The following is a 22,226-nucleotide window of genomic DNA, read 5'->3' on the forward strand; positions in this document are numbered from 1 at the left end:
TCCGGAGTTCAGAGCTACGGTTGACTCCCTCATTGTAGCAGTCAATCACGCGCTTAAGGTGGATGATGACTCTAATTCCGCTCCAGAACACGCGGTCTCTTTTACCAGAGCCAAGCGTTCCCACAAATCTTTTGCCTCTCACCCAGCTTTTCTAGATATAGTCAAGCGACACAGGGAGCGTCCAGATAAGCGTTTCTCGGGTAAGAAGGATCTGGTATCAAAGGATCCCTTCTCAGCAGATCTCATGAAAGACTGGACGGATCCCCCTATAGTAGATCCTCCGGTCTCGCGCCTGGCCTCTAAAACGTTTCTTTCAGTCCCGGACGGCGCTTCAATTAAGAGTCCCACTGAACGCCAGCTAGACTCTCTAGCTCGCTCAGTGTATGAGGCCTCAGGCTCTTCCCTGTCCCCCTCCTACGCCGCGGCTTGGGTGACCAAGGCAATGGTTTCATGGGCGGATGCTCTAGCGAAATCCATTCATGAACATGACCTCCCGTCCGAGATGGCGGACCTGGCTAAGCAGTTTTGCCATGGCTAGTGATTATGTGATGTTCGCATCCCTCGACGCGGCGAATTGCGCAGCATCGGCGGCTTCTAACGCCATCGCTATTAGAAGGGCTCTTTGGCTCAGAGAGTGGCGTGCAGACTCCTCCTCTAAAAAATCTCTCCCTTTTCAAAGCGGGCGCCTTCTCGGCGAAAAGCTTGACCAGCTTATTTCCGACGCCACGGGGGGAAAGAGCAAGTTCCTCCCCCAACAGAGGCCCAAGGCGGCTTTCCAGCGCCAGCCTTATTTTCGCTTTCGGCCCTTTCGTACCAGCCCAGCCTGGTCCAATCCTACCGGTCTTCCCAGATCGGACCGATCCGCTCGCACAGACAGAGACACTCGCCCCTCCTTCAGGCCGATCCCTTCCTGGTGCGGAAAACCTAGGCAGCCCAGAACCCGAGGTTCCAGACCTCCCAGATTCCCGTCTCAATGACTCGGGAACGGCGCCAGTCGATACCACCAGAGTAGGCGGTCGTCTACTCCTTTTTCAGCAGGCCTGGCTCTCCGTCGTTCACGACGAATGGGTCAGGGATCTGGTATTGTCTGGCTACAAAATAGAGTTCTCCTCTCCTCCTCCAACTCGGTTTTTCCCCTCTCGTCTTCCCAGTCCGGGAGCTCAGTCTCGCGCCCTTCTTTGCGCCATTCACGCTCTTCGCCAGAGCGGGGTCATTGTTCCGGTCCCGGAACACGAGAGGTTCAAAGGTTTCTACTCAAACCTCTTCGTTGTGCCAAAGCAGGACGGAAAAGTGCGCCCCATTTTGGATCTGAAACTCCTGAACAAGTGCGTAAGAGTCCGCAACTTCAGGATGGAATCGCTCAGATCGGTCATCTCTTCGATGGAAAGAGGGGAATTCTTGGCCTCGATAGACATCAAGGATGCCTATCTTCACATCCCGATTTTCCCGCCTCATCAAAGGTCCCTCCGCTTTGCCGTTCTGGAGGACCACTTCAAGTTCACGGCCTTACCCTTCGGTCTTGCCACGGCGCCCAGGGTATTCACCAAGGTCATGGCGGCTGTCATGGCCATCCTTCATTCTCGAGGAGTCGTCGTGTTACCTTACTTAGACAATCTCATAAAGGGCCCGTCCTTCCAAGCCTGCGAGTCAAGCGTCCACATTACCCTGGATTCTCTTTCGCGCCTGGGCTGGCTGATCAACTTGGACAAGTCCTCTCCCGTTCCTGCCCGTCGGATCTCCTTTCTGGGAATGATCCTGGACACTTCAAGGGGGCTGGTCTTGCTTCCTCGGTCCAAGGCCCAAGCGCTCCAACAGGGAGCCCGAACGCTATGCCATCCTCGTCCGCGAACCATTCGGTTCGCCATGAAGATCCTGGGAAAGATGGTTGCATCAATCGAAGCGGTTCCCTTTGCTCATCTCCATCTCCGTCCCTTGCAACAGGCTCTGCTGGACAACTGGGACAGGAGTTTCTCATCTCTCGACCGCCCTTGCCCCCTGTCCCCGCGGGTCAGACAATCTCTCGTATGGTGGACCCTGGGCCCATCGCTTCTCCAGGGGAAGTCATTCCTCCCGATCCGCTGGTTAGTGGTAACCACCGATACCAGTCTTCTCGGCTGGGGGGCAGTGTTTCTTCAGCACTCTGCCCAGGGCCGTTGGACAGTTCGGGAATCCAGGCTCCCCATCAACATACTGGAGATTCATGCTATCAGACTGGCTCTGAGTCGTTTTCACGCTCTGCTCGCGGGTCACCCAATAAGGGTCCAATCGGACAACGTCACGGCAGTGGCTTACATCAACCACCAGGGGGGTACCCGCAGCAGGGCGGCAATGCAGGAAGTCTCTCTCATCCTTCGTTGGGCCGAAACCAACCATTCCATCATCTCCGCGGTGCACATTCCGGGAGTCGAGAACTGGGCGGCGGACTTCCTGAGCCGCCAGGGCCTTGCATCGGGGGAGTGGGAACTCCACCCAGAGGTTTTTCATCAGATCTGTCTTCGCTGGGGGACCCCGGACGTGGATCTGATGGCGTCCAGATTGAACGCCAAGGTCCACAACTTCATTGCACGTTCTCGGGATCCCCATGCCATAGGAGTAGACGCGCTGATTTCTCCATGGCATCAGTTTCAGCTCCCATACGTGTTTCCTCCCCTTCCCTTACTGCCGAAGGTGATCCGAAAGATCAAGACGGAGAGAGTTCCGGTCATTCTGGTCGCCCCAGACTGGCCTCGTCGCGCTTGGTACGCGGAACTCGTTCAGCTCGTAGCCGACGTTCCCTTGCGGTTACCAGACCGCCCAGACCTGCTTCGCCAAGATCCGATCTTCCACCAGAGCTCAGGGGCCCTACGTTTAACGGCGTGGCTGTTGAAACCTGGATTCTAACTCGCTCTGGTTTCTCTCAGCAGGTCATTCCCACCATGTTAAGTGCTCGCAAGGCGTCTTCCGCCTCTATTTACCACCGCGTCTGGAAATCTTTCTTCTCATGGTGCAGGCTCTGAGGGCACCCTCCGCTCGTTTTCTCGATCCCGCGCATCCTGAGTTTCCTTCAGTCTGGTCTGGACTCCGGCTTGGCCCTGAGTTCCCTCAATGGTCAGATCTCAGCGTTGTCCGTGCTGTTCCAGCGTAGGATCGCCGCCAACCTTCAGGTCAAGACCTTCATCCAGGGAGTCTCCCATGTGGTTCCTCCCTACAGGATGCCGTTAGAGACCTGGGATCTCAACTTGGTCCTGGGGGCTCTTCAGGAACCTCCGTTCGAACCCCTTCAAGACGTTCCGCTCTCTGTCCTCTCATGGAAGGTCGCCTTCCTGGTTGCGGTGACGTCCATCAGAAGGGTTTCAGAGCTCGCCGCTTTATCCTGCTGGGCACCTTTCCTTGCCTATCATCAGGACAAAGTAGTCCTACGTCCTTCCCCGGAGTTTCTTCCGAAGGTGGGCTCATCTTTTCACCTTAACGAGGACATTATTCTTCCCTCCTTTTGCCCGCAGCCCAAACATAGGGTCGAGAAGGCTCTCCATTCTCTGGACGTGGTACGGGCTCTCAGGAGGTACATTTCCAGAACGGCTCATTTCAGAAAATCGGACGCCCTTTTCGTGCTCCCAGAGGGTCACAGAAAGGGTTTGGCTGCGTCTAAATCCACGATAGCCAGATGGATCCGATCCGCTATCCAGGAATCCTATCGGGTCAGGGGCAGTCCTATCCCGGCGGGGATTAGAGCTCACTCCACTGGGTCGATGGGTGCTTCCTGGGCCATCCGGCACCAGGCAACAGCGGAGCAGGTTTGCAAGGCCGCAACGTGGTCTAGCCTGCATACTTTCACAAAGCATTACAATGTCCACATTCACTCCTCTGCGGACGCGGCCCTTGGCAGGCGTATCCTGCAGGCGGCCGTTGCGCATTTGTAGTCAGATGGTACACGGAGTTATTTGGTTGTATTGTTTCCCTCCCAGGGACTGCTTTGGGACGTCCCATGGTCCTGTGTCCCCCAATGAGGCGAAGGAGAAATAGGGATTTTTGTGTGTACTCACCGTAAAATCCTTTTCTCCGAGCCACTCATTGGGGGACACAGCACCCACCCTGGTAGCCTTACGGCTCGTTACCTTTTTTGGTCTTTGACTGTTTGTTTGACATGTTATATTCTAATGTTACTTGATATATTGTTATTATCCTACTGCTTTTGCACTGAACTGGGTCTCTGGTAGCCAGCATGAGGGTGTATACTGCAGGGGAGGAGCTAACCTTTTTTTGTCTCAGCTTAGTGTCAGCCTCCTAGTGACAGCAGCATAACCCATGGTCCTGTGTCCCCCAATGAGTGGCTTGGAGAAAAGGATTTTACGGTGAGTACACACAAAAATCCCTATTTTTGTATTTTCTGCTGTGAATATTTTTGGAAGGATTTTTAATACTGACCGCTTAGTATCCTGTCCTATCCTTTACTATTTAGCTAGTGTGTGCCTCATTTGCTAAATCCTGTTTCCTGCCTGCGTGTGTCTTTTCCTCTACTACTCACAGTCAATATTTGTGGGGGGCTGCCTATCCTTTGGGGTTCTGCTCTGAGGCAAGGTAGAAATTCCTATTTCCATCTATAGGGGTATTTAGTCCTCCGGCTGTGTCGAGGTGTCTAGGTTTTGTTAGGCACACCCCACGGCTACTTCTAGTTGAGGTGTTAAGATTAGGGTTTGCGGTCAGTATAGTTACCACCTACTCCAGTGAAAGTTATTCATACTGCTCCAAGGTCACCTGATCATAACAGAACCCTCTATTAACCAGCCATGATAAAGCTGACAGCTGAGGGTTGCAGCCTGCAGCTGTCAGTTTCACCTTGCGGGTTATTAAAAATAGAAAGACTCCACATCATTTATTTATAGTGCAGGTGTCGGGTTATGAATACTCCCATCAGCCGTGCCTGCTCTCGCTGTTGATAGCTGCGGCAGATGTAGAAAGCGGAGGTAAACTAATGATCGAGCCGCCGGTGTTTCACAGGCTAATGACAAATCTCCTGCAGATGACGGCATGGGAAGCCCCCGATGTTCGGGATGACGAACCCAAACAGTAACACAGACTTCCTTGAGAAGTTCGGGGTCTGTGCCTGAACATTAGGTGTTCGGTGCACATCCCAAACTTTACTGTTGGGTTTGCCCATCACTACGTGCTACCTGTTGTAGTTAGATAAGTGACCAGGCTTAAAGATCCCTGTAGGTTTTTTTTTTATTAATATTTGCTCACATATACATGCAGTACATTTCTTTATGTAAGTTAAGTTGACCGTTATTGACAGTGTTTTATTTGCTACAACATTTTGCTATTAAGGTGTGTGCTTTTTCTTTGTGTTTTTTTTTTTGTTTTTTTGTTTTCTGACTACTGTTTGGTTACTGTGAATGATTAGTTTACAGCTTAATGCTGGAAACAAAAATTTGTGTTATCAGATTAAATTTCACTTTATCTCCCCTAAATGGTCACTGGATAAACTACATAAAGCTAAGCTGGTTGCTGACTTTAATGTTTTATTTTTTTTTGTATCCACTCTTGATGAGTGGCCTAATAGGGAACATAAACATGGGGTTTTGTAAAACAGACAACATAAAATGAGAAATGATGTATGGTCCGTTGGTCACCACAAATTGTCACGCAATCTTTGTTCCTCTTCTGTGCCCTCAACAGATTTGCTGTGGCAAAAATTGTAACGATACAAAATGCATATTGATTAATTAAGTAAGCGGTTTTGGGGAGAAGTCTCCAAAATACTTTTTCTTTTTTTATCGGTATAAATTTGCTAAAATTTCAGGTAAGCGCTTTGAAACACTCAAATCCTGGAAGAGAGCCTGCTTCTAAAACTCAGGCAGGTTTTTAATCGGATAGAATATTCCCTTGATGGTTTTAATCTGTGCTTTAAGATCTGAGTATAGAATGAAAATCCAGATTTTAAACTGATCCCCGAAGGCTCTTTTGCATCCAAAGATAGCATGTAATGGCGAGTACCTAAAGCTAATCATTGGCCAGTCAGTAAATGTAACCTTTTCTGTTTGAAGCCTAAATTAATATTGTTAAGGTTGGATTCACACGTTCACTTACTGCATCTTTTAAAATGGTTATTCCAGAATTTAGTTTTCAATACATTTTCTAAGTCTTCTCAACTGCTGTGAAATATGACAAATAGATTTCACAACTATCAATTTCCTAATATAATAACTTATGGAATTGAAGAAGCAGGTTCATAAGATCAAATGGGAAGGGGGGGAATCATAGGAGTTCTACATTTCTCTACTACCTTACCATTTTATTGAGTAATATTAAAGGGAACCTGTCACCCCCAAAATCGATGGTGAGGTAAGCTCACCGTCATCAGGGGCTTATCTATAGCATTCTGTAATGCTGTAGATAAGCCGCCGATGTTACCTGAAAGAGGAGAATAAGAGGTTAGATTATACTCACCCAGGTGCGGTCCTGCTCCGATGGGTGTCTCAGGTCCGGGGCCTCCCATCTTCATTCCATGACCTCCTCTTCTGGTCTTCACGCCTTGGCTCCGGCGCAGGCGTACTTTGTCTGCCCTGTTGAGGGCAGAGCAAAGTACTGCAGTACACAGGCGCCGGAAAGGTCAGAGAGGCCCGGCGCCTGCGCACTGCAGTACTTTGCTCCTCAACAGGGCAGACAAAGTACGCCTGCACCGGAGCCGCGGCGTGAAGACCAGAAGAGGAGGTCATGGAATGAATATGGGAGCGGACCTGAGACACCCATTTGACGGGACCGCCCCTGGGTGAGTATAATCTAACCTCTTTTTCTCCTCTTTCAGGTTACATCGAGGGCTTATCTACAGCATTACAGAATGCCGTAGATAAGCCCCTGATGACGGTGAGCTTACCTCACCATCGATTTTGAGGGTGACTGGTTCCCTTTAAGGACTTCCTTATGAAGCTCTATTTGGAACTTGAGGTCTCAAGTCCTAAATACAGATAAGAAAATAAATTTGTTGCATCTAATCTAGTCCTCTGTTGCAGCCAGACTTGACTTCTGCAGCCTGTATCCTCAGCCCCCAATCTTCTTGGTGCTTCTGACGTCCGACCTAGAAGATGTCAGGCAATGGATGCCTTCCACAGAAATAAAGTCTGGCTATAACTGAGGATCGGACCTCTGGTCAGAACTGGCTACTTGCTCATCTCTTGTCTAAAGCAGAGTTTTAAACCCTGTGGCACACAGTGTGTATCTTATAGGGTACTCTTCACAAGACTGTAGGGGAAAATGTGACCCCAAATGTTGCTTCTGTTATGGACTTACTCCTTCCGCTTGTTGATCTTTGTAGGACAGCACGGTCATGGTGCACTTCCAAGTTGGCTCAGTTATGTTGGCACTGTTGCAGAGTCAGACTGACTCTGTTTGGGGGCTCTATTGCAAACATACTGTTGGGCTTGTTTTTTGGGGAGATGGTGCCAGGATGGCTGACTTTCATGATCCACACCTCTTATATATTTGTGTTGCTCTTATTCTATCTCCATATTCATTTCGGTAGAGCCAACGCTGTAGAGCACAACTCTCTGCCAATATCTTAGAGAAAACAGAATGTATCAAAAATCTAATAAAGCCTTCCATTTGTATGGTTATTCTGCGGTTGTATAACAATTACATAAAGGTACATGATTTGTCGTCTTGACATTAATAGGCATTTTCTTTGAAAGTGGACCATAATGACCGTGGCACCTGAGGTCACGATCACAGTTTACAGTCTACATGGATTCCGAGCTTCCAAGATCTTTTTTGAGTTGTTGGTACAACGGCAGCTGTTGTGGATTCTATAACAATTTGTAAGTCTAGAAATACTGTTGTGATACAGTACTATCATAGAACACCATTTTATTGCCTAAAACTCATCTCCACTAACACCGTTCTTATTTTATCTTTGATTTTGATATATACAGTTAAACACAGCAATGACTTTCTCAATGACGGTCTTTTTTGGCAGTAAATGCACAAGTACAGTGATATTTGAGCCGTAACACCTATTTTATGTGGTTTTAGAATTACATATATTTTGTGCTGGCGTGGCTCTTAGCAGAATACTGTTCAGCTTTTAAAGGATGACCTCAGATGTATAGTATGAAAGAGTGCGGATTATTTCATTTTTATGTTTTTGTTTTCTAGCTTTCTTGCTGAAATTAGGAATTTGCAGTTTTTTTGTTTTGATTTTAAAAATATGTGGACAGTATTAGGACTAGATCTTCATATTCCAATTTTTGAGATACTATCAGAATTTACGGAAATCCAATCCACGCAGAACTACTGGTATGAACACAGCAACCCATTTCTAAGAGCCTCTTTTAACTCTGTAGGGGGCAAGCAAGACGGCGATTAAGATAATCTTGCTTACCCTCTTCTTTGATGAATATTAGCAGATATGAGAACCTTACTTATTACAAATATTTTCTTTTCAGATCTGTAATGCCTTGAACATCAAACGAAGCTGGGGCAACATAGTGTGAAGCTTCACAAAATCCCATACCTCGACATATCACAAAGTGAGTAACAACTCAAAATTTCTTACAACTCCAAACTGGTAGAATTAATGTTTTTAATCTATTGGTAGTGTCAGAAATTACATAGTGATTCTTTACACAGGCCCCGCTTTGATTTTCATTTATTAAATCATATTCTGTAAAACTTGTGTAGTAAATTATATAAGACTGCCTTTATGCATAGATTTAGACTGGAAATTTTTTAGTGAGGGTGTTTTTATGCGACCTTAATAGTCTGATGTGCATTATCAAATGCTCTACACATAAAGCATTTTGTTATTTTGGAAAGATCAATCCTCCATGCGCATTAGATGGCCTGCAGCCCGTCGACCATTCGGTTGACCCCTATCTCGCCCAACGCCCTCATTCCCTCATACACAGGAACTTTCTGCTTTTCTGTGCTCTATGGAGGGCCTCTGCCAGAATCCTCTGACAGTGGGTTATCTCCTCTCCAAACAAAAGAATCGTACACCTGAATTCTAACCGCCCAATCCTTATATCCCACTAATAGATGATAGTGGGGGCCAGTTAGGAGTCTCCCATGTGAAATCGGTTTATTAAGGAGACTTATCTAATGTGTACGGGGGCTTTTACAGTGAGAGTTCTGCATAACAAGGACACCTCGTGATCGGCGGATTGTCTTGTAACAACAAGTTATTGTGCAAACAGGGGCAGCAAGTGTTTGACTCAAGCTGCCAAAAATGGCGGTGTATGTGCGTCACTGTCATTGTACTGTAAACATCAAATTAATATTTTAATGTGCCATTAAAAAACACGTGGATCGTCTACTATAAATAATGTGTAACTTGATTTGCTCATTCAGCTGTTGGATTAAGCTAGTCATTGATTATTTCCTATAATACAACCATGATGTCAAGATATGACTGAATTGGCAGTTCAGGTTCCACAAGCTCTTAATTAAACATTGATTTTATTGTTTTCTTTTCCAGTAAGATATAATATGTAACACTATATATTTTCACTATTTTTTATTTCTACTGCTTTTCTTTTGTTAACCACATGAATTAGTGGGACACACGCACCCGGACACACGCACCCGCAACCACCCACCTGGACACACGCACTCGCAACCACCCACCCGGACACACGCACCCGCAACCACCCACCCGGACACACGCACCCGCAACCACCCACCCGGACACACGCACCCGCAACCAACCACCCGGACACACGCACCCGCAACCACCCACCCGGACACACGCACCCGCAACCACCCACCCGGACACACGCACCCGCAACCACCCACCCGGACACACGCACCCGCAACCACCCACCCGGACACACGCACCCGCAACCACCCACCCGGACACACGCACCCGCAACCACACACACATACACACATGTGGTGAAGGAACTCCTAAAGAACTATGTGCACATATCCTTATATATTGATAATATTGCTAGTGTCAAGAGCAGGGAGTCTGTGTTTTTCTACTACGGCATCGCCAGCCAAATATGGTGATTTCTGGGCCTCAGCGTTTGGTCATAATTTAGTTTAATTATCCTAAGGCGTCGTTCAGACGTCCACGTTTAAATATGTAAGTCAAAAATGGTACCAGTCTCATCATAGTTTTTGAGTCATTAGTGTTCGGCCCATGTGTCCGTTTTTACCATCAGTGTCTTCAGCATTTTTCACGGATGGATAAATAAATTTCAAAGCTTCTCAATGCTTGGATATGGTAAATGGGTACAGCACACAGCCTGTACACTGCTGCCACCCGTGTGCTTACTTGGTTTTCATAAACCTATAGATCTGAATTAGCACTTTTCATCTGTGGGGCTGGAAAAGAAAGTGACATGTCTCTGTGAGCTTTGCATGGATTCATGGTCCTTTAAAAAATGTAAACCGCCCCATAAACTGTAATGTGTTAATGTTGCAAAAATAGACCACGTACATGAATGAGCGTTCTGAGCTAATGGAGGAGTTCACCATTGGAACACGCTATTTTCCTGCAGATATTGGGTTAATCTGCAGGTAAATAATGTTGTAATGCTGACTGACCACCTTGCCAAAAGGGCAGCTCATGAGAGTAAGGCTTTTTTCACACTAGCGTCGGAATCTCCCCGTCGCAATGCGTCGGGGAGAGATTCCGACGCTAGCGTTTGCTGCATTGCACAATGGGTGCAGCGGATGCATTTTTCCGGCGCATCCGCTGCCCCATTGTACGGTGCGGGGAGGTGGGGGCAAAGTTCCGGCCGCGCATGCGCGGTCGGAAAAAGCGGTCCGTCAGGAGGAAAAAAACGTTACATGTAGCGTTTTTTGCTCCCGACGGTCCGCCAAAGCACGACGCATCCGTCGCAAGACGGATGCGAAGTGTGGCCATCCGTCGCAAATGCGTCGTCAATAGAAGTCTATGGGGAAAAAATGCATCCTGCAAGCACTTTTGCAGGATGCGTTTTTTCTGCAAAACTACGCATTGTGACGGATTTAAAAAAACGCTAGTGTGAAAGTCTATCATCCTGGGAGCTGCTGTTTTTCTGTCATATTAGGGGTGCAGGGATTGATTCTAGTCATCGCTCACATCACCGCTCGCTCCGACACTGACAGCTACTTCTGCCCAGATGCACTGCAGAGCCAGCTGTCAATCAAAGCACTATAGAGAGCGGTGATGGGAGCAATGAATGTAGCGAATCCTTGCAAACCTCGTAGGGCTGAAAGACCGTTTCTCACAGAAAAAGATACCATAAGTTCTTTGTCTTCCGGTAGCCACACTTTTCATAAAGCATCATTTCTGTCTGCAGAACCCGGGATGTCAAGTAGAGTAGTAGATGGATTCTTACTACACAGGACTGGTCTCTTTACATAGACTAATTTTTATTATAAGTTTAACATTGAAGTGACTGTGTTTATATAGACTTCGTATTGTCTCATTTTTCCCCTCTTCATACAGCGTTTTATCTATGACGGACATTTCTAAGTTGTAACTGTGAAATGTGGTAAACAGGATAATCCCAAAATATAGTTCCTGTGACTCAGAGCGACCATAAGAGCCATAATTGTACGTTACTGTTAGTGAGGCCGAGGTTACGTAAACTTCATAGACTATCTGTGTGAAGAGCGTAGAAGTCGGGGTTGATCCTCGGGGTATCCCTGTTTTGCCACATCACTTTGTGATTGTGGTTTTAAGTCATGTTCACAAGTTAATAACATTGCCAACAAGAAGTTGTTTTGGCACCAGGACTTGGTTGTCTGTTTCCATATTTTCTTTTTTTTCCTTAACGACAATGCTTGTGTTTTTCCAAATTTGGTTTTATGCTGAAACTTCTTGAAAGGGCCTCCCAGTAGTGTTTAGATTGAGTCGTGCAACCACGAGTATGGAGCTTGGCTGTCAGTGATAGGAGTATCCAACCTTATGTAGAAATAGCAGGATGCAGCAGTGCCTTATCCTATGTCGGCTTCTGTATCTTCCTTGGCCTCGTGGTCACAAAAGCCTGATATACCGACAGCATTGTTGGCACACAATAGATCTTTTGTAATTGAGGATCTCTGGTTCTTTCCGAAAATACCCTTGCACATAAATATTCTGTTTCTTGTGTATCGAGTTACTTGTCTTGTATGATACGACAAATATGCCAAATTTTACATATTTTCTCGGCAAATTCCATTTACAGTGAAATTATCTGCGAATGGAATGTTCTTTATTATGCTGTGGAGTCTCTATAGACCCCAGTGCATAATAAACTGAAGACATAGAAAAATAATAATAAATACTTATAATCTCCTCACCACTTGCCTCTCTGACCCCCTTCCCTCGTCTCCATCCAGGTCTCGAGCATCTTCTTATCACTGCTGCTAAGTGATCAATTCCCCAGACCTCTGCAGGCTAGGCCCAAACTTCCAGCTTTGATGAGACCTGGGATGTCATAAGGTCATGACATCATGTCACCAGATCATATGTGTCATGACCTTACGTGCACATCAGAGGAAATGTCCTTGGCCTCATCATGGCCAACAGTGCGAAGAGGCGAAGGGATTCTGCATGGAGGATAAGAAGATGAGTTGATGACTGGACAGGGTGCAAACTGAATGGGCCAGAGAGTCGAGGTGTCTGCCATTATTCTGTATCCACTTGTAAGCGAATTGCAAAAAATCCACATTTTGACACACTCAGATTTTTGGATTATTTAATTGCACTGAAATATGTTTGCACATCTTTGATGACCAATAAAAACATTGTGAATATTTTTATTTGAATTAGTAGTATGATTAGTATGATCTGTGGGATAGATACTACATACCATATTCCATGGATCACACTATTCATATAAATACCTTCACAGTGTTTTTATTGGTCATCAGAGAGGTGGAATGGAATTCTATAGGAATAATCTAACAATCTGAATTCCTGTAGTATATGTGCGTATATCTATGTATATATATGTGTGTGTGTGTGTATATATGTATGTGTATATATATATATATATATATATATATATATATATATATATATATATATATATATATACTTCTCACAAGATTAGAACATCATCAAAAAGTAAATTTATTTCTATTTTTCAATACAAAAATTGAAACTCATATTATAGTCATTACAAACAGAGTGATCTATTTCAAGTGTTTTTCTGTTAATGTTGATGATTATGGATTACAGCCAATGAAAACCCAGAAGTCATTTTCTCAGCAAGTTAGAATACAGTAAATAACAAAAAAACACCTGTAAAGGCTTTCTAAGCATTTTAAAAGGTCCCTTAGTCTGTTTCAGTAGGCTCCACAATCATGAGGAAGAGTGTTGACTTGAGATGTCCAGAAAGCAGTAATTGACACACTCCACAAGGAGGGTAAGCCACAAAAGATCATTGCTAAAGAAGCTGACTGTTCACAGAGTGCTGTATCCAAGCATATTAATGGAAAGTTGCGTGAAAGGAAAAAGTGTGGTAGAAAAAGGCGCACAAGCAACCGGGATAACCGCAGCCTTGAAAGGATTGTTAAGAAAAGGCCATTCAAAAATTTGGGGGAGATTCACAAGGAGTGGACTGCTAGTGGAATCATTGCTTCAAGAGCCACCACACACAGACGTATCCTGGGCATGGGCTACAAGTGTCGCATTCCTTGTGTCAAGCCACTCATGACCAACAGACAACGCCAGAAGCATCTTAACTGTGCCAAAGGTTGATCGCCTCCATGCCACACCGCACTTGAGGCAGTAATTGATGCAAAAGGAGCACTGACCAAGTATTGAGTGCATTTACTGAATATACATTTCAGTATGCCAACATTTCAGATTTTAAAATCATTTTTCAAGTTGGTGTTATAAAGTGTTCTAATTTACTGAGATAACGACTTTTGGGTTTTCATTGGCTATAAGCCATAATCATCAACATTAACAGAAATAAACACTTGAAATAGATCACTCTGTTAGTAATGACTCTATATGACCTGTATGTGTTAGTGTATATGTGTTAGTGTATATGTGTGTGTATATATATATATATATATATATATATAGTATTCGGCCCCCTGGAACTTTTCAACCTTTTCCCATATATCATGCTTCAAATATAAAGATACCAAATGTAAATTTTTGATGAAGAATCAGCAACAGGTGGAACATAATTGTGAAGTTGAACGAAATTTATTGGTTATTTTACATTTTTGTGGAAATACCTAAACTGAAAAGTGGGGCGTGCAATATTATTCGGCCCCTTTAACTTAATACTTTGTTGCGCCACATTTTGCTGCGATTACAGCTGCAAGTCGCTTGGGGTATGTCTCATCAGTTTTGTACATCAAGAGACTGAAATTCTTGCCCGTTCTTCCTTGGCAAACAGCTCGAGCTCAGTGAGGTTTGATGGAGATCTTTTGTGAACAGCAGTTTTCAGCTCTTTCCACAGATTCTTGATTGGATTGAGTTCTGGACTTTGACTTGGCCATTCTAACACCTGGATACGTTTGTGAACCATTCCATTGTAGATTTTGCTTTATGTTTGGGATCATTGTCTTGTTGGAAGACAAATCTCTGTCCCAGTCTCAGGTCTTTTGCAGACTCTAACAGGTTTTCTTCAAGAATGGTCCTGTATTTGGCTCCATCCATCTTCTCATCAATTTTAACCATCTTCCCTGTCCCTGCTGAAAAAAAGCAGGCCCAAACCATGATGCTGCCACCACCATGTTTGACAGTGGGGATGGTGTGTTCATGGTAATGAGCTGTGTTGCCTTTACGCCAAACATATCATTTGGCATTGTTGCCAAAAAGTTCGATTTTAGTTTCATCTGACCAGAGGCCTCTGATGGAGAGGTCAGGCTTGTGCAGCAGGCAGCTGCCAGGTGCTACTCCAGGGTGGTGTCTGGCTGTGGCTGCTGATCTCACTTGGGAGACAGGAACACCAGGACTGGTGTGGGCATCAGGCAGGACTGGCAGAAGAGCACAGCTGAAACTCAGACAAGTAGGCTGGCACGGCTGAGACACAGGGTTGGCAGAGACACGGCAGAGAACACGGGGCTGGCAGAGACACGGCAGAGAACACAGGGCTAGCAGGAACACAGGACTGGCAAGGTCGGCAGGAAACAGGACTGGCTAGGACGGCAGGAACACAGGACTGGAAGGCACGACAGGAACGGCTGGACTGGCAGGAACACTGGATAGGAAGGCACAGCAGAGAACACAGGACTGATTGATGTGGTGTATGAATGAACAGGAAGGGGCCTGTTCACACTGGAGGTGCAGGTACGGATATGTAATATGGAAGAAGTAAGAGTGAACAGGTTGGGACCTGTTCAGACTGGAAGAGAACTGCAAGGCTGCGAATAGGAGCAGTAGAGCAGCAAGAGATGGCACAGCAATAAAAGCTAAGCAGAGCGGAGCCACAAGGAATGTGGAGAGGAGCTGCAGCAAGAGATACTGCAGAAGCTAAGCAGAGTGGAACCGCAAGGATTGCAGAGAGGAGCTGCAGCAAGAGATTAGTGCAGCAATGGGAGCGGAGCAGAGCAGAATGGAGCAGGAGTGCGGAGTAGAGATCAAGCCACAAAGGTACAGAGCAGGCAGAGCCGCAAGAGTGCGGAGCGTAAGCAGACTGAGAACACAAGGAAAGACACAGCTGGGAAGGAAGCCACAGACAAGGAGACAGAGATAGGACAAAGTACAGACAAGGCACTGGAACAAGACACAAGGACAAAGACACAGGGACCAGGATATTCTGCCTCCTGGAGGGCTGACAACAAAATCAAGGCTATAGCACAGAGTAAAGCCTCCAGAGAGGGAGTAACACAAAGCAAGGCCTGGCAAACTCAGAAGCTAAACAGTAACTGAGCTAACACATTGCACAGGCCCAGACCACTGGGTGGAGCTACACTATATACAGGAGGCCTCTTGGTAATTGGTCAGGAACAGATTAGACAGGTGCACCTGATTCCTATAAGAACCAGAGAGTTCAGGCGCCGGCCCCCGATGCATACAGCCTGGAAGCATGCAGAGAGCAGAGACACAGAACATGGAGCTGGCATGAAACAGAAACCACATCATGGCCTGGAGCAGTGGGTAAGATTGTCTGAGAAATGAGAGGCCATTCCGTGATGCCAGCAGAGTTGTTACAGTATGTATGTACGTACATATATATTTATTATGCACAAATTTGCCAAAGGTCATTGAACTCCGAATTATATTTTTTATATGCATAATTCGGAATTCAATGACCTTTTGCAAATTTGTGGTTTTTCTATTTGTGCTTAGTGCGGGCATTATATGTACAGTGTCTGCTTATTCTGTTCTTGTAAGCGTGTGCATTTTTTGTATTTTTTTTCTCGTGTTGGTTCCTCTTCTTGATGTACATGTCATGTCTCCTCCTTCCTTACCACCTCGCCTAAAACAAGAAGGAATAAAAAAAAAAACAACAACAAAGTCACTTGTCTGGATGCCAAGTATGTGAAATGAGTTCACTTAGTTAATGCAGCTGGTTTCCATAGAAACCTGAGAGTTGGAGATCCCTCCAGGCTTGTTTCAAAGAAATTAACTCTATGCTATGTACGAAACCACTTCATGGTCCTGTTGCACATGTGCTGCCTTTTCCGTTCAACATCTAGATAGAAATGGCAGCCTATTTTAATTGTATTTTAATTGCCATCTACCGTAGTAGTAAACATTTTCTCTGTGAATGAGCAAAGGCTCTAACGACATGGGCCGTTCCGGTAGCTCGGCACAGATTGGCACCATCAAGAGTAATGGAGAAGTTCAATCTGTGTTTTAATGGCATAAAAACATGAATACACAGTGCCTCATATCCACATCTGTGTGGTATAACTACAGGGTCTCTAGGCTGATTTTGGTTAGGTTTCCTCTACCTGGGTTCCCTCTATTCCACACAAGGGGAGAAGATGTGATTTATATGTTGTATACAGAATTCGGCTGGTTCCTACTCTGGGCCACACTACACAAACTTTACTAACCAAGTACTTTACACAGGGCCTAAACTCTGTTCACACTTTGTAGATAAGCATTGCAGAAGCAATGTGTGACCGCGGTCTAAGCAAGTTGAGTCATTTTTTTCCTTCCAAGTTCAGGCAAAATAGTGTTCTGCTGGTGAGAACCGGCTAGGTGCAGACGGGAGTGTTACCTACATGTGGAGTTCGCGATAACATCGGACAGCAAATGGCCTGATATTATTGAGTAGGGCTGTGCAGATGAGTTTTTCACCAAATTCAAGTCTATGTAAAGAACAAAAAAAAGGACAGATTGTTTGCTTTGTACCTGTTTTTTATGGATACACCATCCCCTTTTGATTTTTTTATGATTGTTAATTGGTCCTAAATAAGAGATGGACAAGCCCATCTAGTTATTTAAAGGGGTTGTTCACTACTAGGACCACCCCTTCTCATTCCTAATGTTTGGCACCGTTAAAATAAAAATATCTATACTCTCCTCCGTTGCCGTATCAGCAGTGTCAGTACTTGTGTCCCCAGGGCTCACGTGAGATTGTTGTCGCACAAGTCCTGCTCCCAGTTATCGCTGGCGTTGCTGTCCTCGCCTTCAAGCAAATTGAACATCAAGAGGTGATGAGAGAGCAACACTGACTTCAAGATGTTCAATACATCCGCAGACCATGACAGTGAAGCCTGCGCTGATTAGGCACTGGGCTCAGTGACGTAACAACCTCACGTGAGCCTCTGGGAATACGAGTGCTGACACCACTGGATCGGCAATGCAGGGGAGTATAGGTGTTTTTACTTCAACAAGGCCAAAATGGAATGATAAGGGGTCGTCCTAGTAGTGGACAGTCACTTTAAGTACCGTATATAAGTATTATTTTTTTAATGTTGAATATTTATGCACACCAGACCACTTGCTGAGAACAAGTACCAGTTCTTCCATCTCCGGATCTGTAGAGTGGGCAAATCTTCACCAATCGCACGTTCTCTGAATGTCTGAAGTTAAATCCATAGCAGCCAGGTTAATGGTACCATTGGCTTTTGTGATGTACCAGAGTATCTTCCAGGTGTGGGCTGGAATTTCTGGACTGCAGCTCATAGAAAATTATAAGAATTTTATCCTTTTTTCATAATTCAACATTTACAGTTCTAAAACTTTTTAAAAACCATAAATGGACATTAGTTAAATAGATGACTGTAAAATAACCTGACGTAGTGTTCATGTAGTAAATCTTCTTCTCTGTTATATGAGTAGTTATGTCACTGCCTTGGGCTAAAATCCAAGCTGTTTCCTTCACTAATTCATTCCAACCATAAATTTTGTTTTGACGGAGTGTCACTTCCCCTATCTGCTGACAAATGTTTGCTTTTCATTTTCTGCAGCTCCTACTTATGGAGGTCAATTACATGGAGATTCTTATGTTGTCATTTAGCGCTGACTGAATTTCGCCTTGCTGTTCGAGCAACCTGTTGGGCAGTACAGAAGCATGTTAATTAGAAATTGGAAATTACGACAAGGGGATGTAATAGAGGAGTGGAAATTCTGAGAACATGAGGAGACCTTGATACCAATGTAATGCTGATTCTCTGGAAAATGTAATTCCACCAAGGCCATATTCAACTGTTAAAACGTGGACAACCTTAGCTTAATTAATTTGTGGCCCCATTGAAAATATAAGCAATCTATACTCTTCTCCTGGATTTGGTGCCATTCCGACATCTGCGCTACTTTTCCCAATGGGAGACTTCACCTTGTTGTATCTTATGACCTCTGCAGCCAGTCGGTGATAGCAGGCTGCTGCTCATCAATATTTCGTCAGAGCGGTGAAATAGTAAAGACTAGATTATCAGCAGCCACTGATTAGCTTCAGGACAGAACAATGTCAAGCGGGCATAAGTAGGCTCTATAGCTCTATACCGTCCTTGCTGGAACGATGCCGGGGCAGTAGAGTAGGATAACCTTTTCTCATTTCACTCAAGGAACTTGGGCATTTCACAAGGTGTCTAAGTATACAACAACCCCTTTAATTTGGTGAGTCCATTGGGTATTCTCTTCAGCAATTTTGCAGTCCTCGACACATAATATATTATGAAACATGCAGTATATTATTTTTGTTGTTTGTCTTGGTACAGATTGACCTTTTACCATGACCATAACCATTGCAAAGCATTATTAATGCTTCCAAGATAATTACAGCAGTAATTTGTTTGCATGAGTCACCCCATAAGGAGCTGAAATACCCTTGTCATTTCTGGTACAGACAAAATCTCGTATATCTTGCAGAATGAAAATTGAATGGTCCTTTTAGCAAAACGACCAGGGTCCACAAAGACATGTACTTATCGAATATATGATGGCTAATGACCATCTTGTTACATTATGAATGAAACAAGTTAAGCGTCATCAGAACTAACATTTAGTTTTGAGCACATAGAGGCACAGTACAGACCAAAAGTTTGGAGACACATTATTTAAAGATTTTTCTGTATTTTCATGACTATGAAAATTGTAAATTCACACTGAAGGCATCAAAACTATGAATCAACAAATGTGGAATTATGTACTTAACAAAAAAGTGTGAAACAACTGAAAATGTCTTCTATTCTAGGTTCTTCAAAGTAGCCACCTTTTGCTTTGATGACTGCTTTGCACACTCTTGGCATTCTCTTGATGAGCTTCAAGAGGTAGTCACCGGAAATGGTCTTCCAACAATCTTGAAGGAGTTCCCAGAGATGCTTAGCACTTGTTGGCCCTTTTGCCTTCACTCTGCGGTCCAGCTCACCCCAAACCATCTCGATTGGGTTCACGTCTGGTGAATGTGGAGGCCAGGTCATCTGGCGTAACACCCCATCACTCTCTCCTTCTTGGTCAAATAGCCCTTACACAGCCTGGTGGCGTGTTTGGGGTCATTTTCCTGTTGAATAATAAGTGATGGTCCAACTAAACACAAACCGGATGGAACAGCATGCTGCTGCAAGATGCTGTGGTAGCCATGCTTGCTCAGTATGCCTTCAATTTTTAATAAATCTCCAACAGTGTCACCAGCAAAGCACCCCCACACCATCACTCCTCCTCCATGCTTCACGGTGGGCACCAGGCATGTAGAGTCCATCCGTTTACCTTTTCTCCGTCGCACAAAGACAAGGTGGTTGGAACCAAAGATCTCAAATTTGGACTCATCAGCCCAAAGCACAGATTTCCACTGGTCTAATGTCCATTCCTTGTGTTCTTTAGCCCAAACAAGTCTCTTCTGCTTGTTGCCTGTCCTTAGCAGTGGTGTCCTAGCAGCTATTTTACCATGAAGGTCTGCTGCACAAAGTCTCCTCTTAACAGTTGTTGTAGAGATGTCTGCTGCTAGAACTCTGTGTGGCATTGACCTGGTCTCTAATCTGAGCTGCTGTTAACCTGCGATTTCTGAGGCTGGTGACCCAGATAAACTTATCCTCAGAAGCAGAGGTGACTCTTGGTCTTCCTTTCCTGGGGCGGTCCTCATGTGAGCCAGTTTTTTTGTACCGCTTGATGGTTTTTGCCACTGCACTTGGGGACACTTTCAAAGTTTGCCCAATTTTTGGGACTGACTGACCTTCATTTCTTAAAGTAATGATGGCCACTCATTTTTCTTTACTTAGCTGCTTTTTTCTTGCCATAATACAAATTCTAACAGTCTATTCAGTAGGACTATCAGCTGTATATCCACCAGACTTCTGCACAACACAACTGATGGTCCCAACCCCATTTATAAGGCAAGAAATCCCACTTATTAAACCTGACAGGGCACACCTGTGAAGTGAAAACCATTCCCGGTGACTACCTCTTGAAGCTCATCAAGAGAATACCAAAAGTGTGCAAAGCAGTCATCAAAGCAAAAGGTGGCTACTTTGAAGAACCTAGAATATAAGACATAATTTCAGTTGTTTCATACTTTTTTGTTAAGTATATAATTCCACATGTGATAATTCAGTTTTGATGCCTTCGGCGTGAATGTACAATTTTCATAGTCATGAAAATAGAGAAAAATCTTTAAATGAGAAGGTGTCCAAACTTTTGGTCTGTACTGTACATCACCCTAAAACAGCCATGGCTCAGATCTGAAATATTCAATTGCCTACTTTTATATAATTGTTTGTACCATGCTAGCATTATCCTCGTCAAACCAAGCAGGCAATCTAGTGGCTAATTACAATGTCTAGAGCATAATCCTATTGCATGTGGATTAAACAAAAGCTTTTAAGAGCATCCTATCTATGCGGATAGTACATGGCCGGCAACAGCCCTCAAACTGAACACAACCTGACATGACGAACATTATATAGCCCATCACCAGAGTTATTCCATCAAGAACACAGCATTGCTGGTCTGATCTGATGAGAAGTCCTTAGCTTTAGAATATCATACCCGGCTGTTGTGTAGCTGGCTTCCAGGTTCCTTTGAACCTCCTCTGGCTTTTCAGAAAATACAGTATTGGCAAGAGCTGTCACTTATAAAGCTGGGAGGCCAAAATAATTTCGGCAAGTTCAGCGAAGCTTGGCATGTGGACAGACAAAGCAGTCATCACATCTCGGCCAGAACACTAGATCAGTAACATTGCTGAATCCATTTTGTAATTGTCTTTGCCCCTTGCATCCCGCACTCATGGTGTTATGATTGGCAGTGCCAGTTCAGTTTATGAGCGCTTGACATAAGTTGTTATGATGCGGAATAAGTTTCATTGTTGTTCTCTTGTTCACACAGGTCCATGTGATCTCTCTACTTTCAAATCATATTCCCCGTGGCAGAAGCAGTTTTGAAACTTCTGCAGTTTGACTACAAACAGTAGTACCTTACTGAATTCAATGTCACTTTCATCCATGAGGCCATGTTCAGTATTTGGTCGGTATTTTACATCAGTATTTGTAAGCCAAAATTAGGAGTGGAACAATCCGAGAAAAAGTGTTACCCATGTGGTTGTGGAATTACTGTGCCATGGTCTGGGGAAAGCCTGCAGTGGCATAACAAAGCCAACACCTGGTTCTTCACTCGAGCCCTTGATGGTGTAACTTGGTGGATGCCAGGTGCTACTCCAGGATAGACTCCGAAGCTATGGCAGCTAAGCCCCAAAGGGCATTGAAGCCGGAACAGCCAGGAACTGGTTGACAGTAGGGATGGATGCAGCTGGTAGACAGATGCTGGATCAGTCATAAGCGGGGTGGGTAAAGGAACACAGGACCGACTCTGGTGCATATCTGTGGTGCTGGTTCAGACTAGACACGTGTGGGTAACGGTATTTGTGCGGATAAGACCGATCAGGCTCTGGACTTGGTAAAGGCATGATGGACTCAGGAATAGCTTA

General features: G+C 44.8%; 1 protein-coding gene across 1 annotated transcript in view; it reads left to right on the top strand.

Annotated features, from left to right (window-relative positions):
* FAM110B (family with sequence similarity 110 member B) overlaps window positions 1-22,226 on the top strand; it is a 170,473-nt gene that overhangs the window by 119,800 nt on the left and 28,447 nt on the right. The window contains exon 3 of the mRNA XM_069731376.1: window positions 8,418-8,501. The gene's annotated coding sequence lies outside the window, so the exon portion shown is untranslated. The remainder of the gene's footprint in view (window positions 1-8,417; window positions 8,502-22,226) is intronic.

The sequence above is a fragment of the Ranitomeya imitator genome, chromosome 6 (genome assembly GCF_032444005.1).
Source record: "Ranitomeya imitator isolate aRanImi1 chromosome 6, aRanImi1.pri, whole genome shotgun sequence".
In the NCBI taxonomy this organism is placed as follows: Eukaryota; Metazoa; Chordata; class Amphibia; order Anura; family Dendrobatidae; genus Ranitomeya; species Ranitomeya imitator.